The sequence below is a fragment of the Gavialis gangeticus genome, unplaced genomic scaffold (genome assembly GCF_001723915.1).
Source record: "Gavialis gangeticus isolate Ggan-Ray unplaced genomic scaffold, GavGan_comp1, whole genome shotgun sequence".
NCBI classification, from domain to species: Eukaryota; Metazoa; Chordata; order Crocodylia; family Gavialidae; genus Gavialis; species Gavialis gangeticus.
The window spans coordinates 75,373,509-75,375,370 of NW_017729029.1; positions in this window are offsets into that span (position 1 = coordinate 75,373,509).

The window sequence follows — 1,862 nt, forward strand, 5'->3', positions numbered from 1 at the left end:
CACACACACACACACACACACACACACACACACACACACACACACACACACAGTGCTTACGCTAAAAAAGTAACAGTCTTGCTTCTGTCCTTGCAAGGGTTTGTGCCTAACCTTGTGTGACAATGGCAACACATCTGGAAATACAGTGTCCAGAAAGTGTGAAACCCCAGAAGACAAATAAGAGCCAGATTTAGTACTTTGGATGAACCAGGAGGTGCCTGCTGCCTCACTCAGACTCTCTCCTGTGATACTACACTTCCTGAACACTCTGGTTAAGTACAGATAGTCAAAAAGCTTGAGGCAAAATTGATCCAACCTTTGCAGGTTTCTCAAAGCGGTGAAGATGGGATCATGAGCAAGTATAACATACATTCATCTTGGGGGAAGGTGGGGAAGCAGGCAAATGCCTGCAACAACCAAGCCAGAAGACAGGGGGCACTTCTGTATATCTCCCAGCCTGGCAGCAAGCCTAGCCAAGCAGGGCAGCCCTGATTGGCTGTCAGGCACACTCCCCAACCCCCTGCTGTCACTGCAGATCCTCCCCTGCACTGAGCCCTAGGCTTTCAGATGGGGCTGGGGTGATTCCCCAGCTGGGCTTCAGAGGAAGGAGTGCTGGGCTTCTTGGAGAAAGCCCATGCTCTGTAGGCCCCAGCTGTGTTCCCCCTCACTGGGTTCCTTACCCCTAGCTGCTGGACTGAGGAGCAGGGCCTTTGCTGTCTCAGCTCTGTGACAGGCTGGGGTGGGGCTGCCTGGGCTGGAGCAGACAGCAGGGCAGAGACTAGACTGCCTACTCTGCGGCAGGTGGTGGTGTGGGTTGGGGAAGGCACAAAGTATCCTGGGAAGCTGTGAGGTAACTTGAGTCGGGAGGGGACCTGGGACAGAAGTTGAATAGAGCAATTTAACTTAAATCAGTAAAGTCTGATACTACAGCAATCCAAGTCTATCCTAAACCAGTTTTGGCCATTTTGAAACTGGTCTATATGTACCATACTTTTGTTCTGTTACAGGTTTAACTGGTTTCTGATCACTTATACTGGTTTGTGTGTGGTCTGTCCCCACCCTCTGTTTCCAGGAGTATCTATTTTATATCACATTGTCAGCCACCACTGCTCTGGAAAAAAGTCTCTTTTTCTACATTCTGCCTTCCAAAAATAAGGTACATGTATTTGGGGGCATATTATATGTGAGAAAATATGGTGTATATGTGTAATGATCCATACATAAATAGCATTTGTTTATGCAGGATGAACTATTTTAAAACATACTGTGCTGTTTGATTGCTGCTTATTTTTGCTCACTTTTTGCTTTTCTTCAGACTTATGAAGAAGCAATATTAAACAGCATATTTACGTAGCTTACTATGTGAAACTTATTGGAATGTTTCATGCTTTCTGGTAGAAGATAAAGGAAAGCCATCATTTTTCTTCAAGTGATCTTGCTGTTCCATGCATCTGTTTCTTATAGAAGATTTCATGGAAAAAGAGAAGCAGCTTCAGGTCATAGCATTTAGATGATAGAATCAAGTATTAATATAGACACTTTGTAAGACTGTTTGAGAAAAAGTACTTTTTTGCCCCCCCCCTTTTTTTTTTCCTTGGAGAAACAGGATTGTATTGTGGTCATCAGAAGAAAAGGACAATTAAAGGATTTTTGATGGTCTCCATCAAAAAAAAGATTTGGGTGAGATTTGATTACTGTAGATGAACAGCCCATTACTCCATTAGTTGCCCCTGTAATGGGGGCAACTGGGCCGATCTCCATGAGGCCCGCCCACCTTGCCTTGGGCTTAAATTAATAGATGCAATTAGGTGGGAGGCTGCCCATTTTCTGCCCTGCTGCTAGGGGGCGCTATCTGCAGCTCC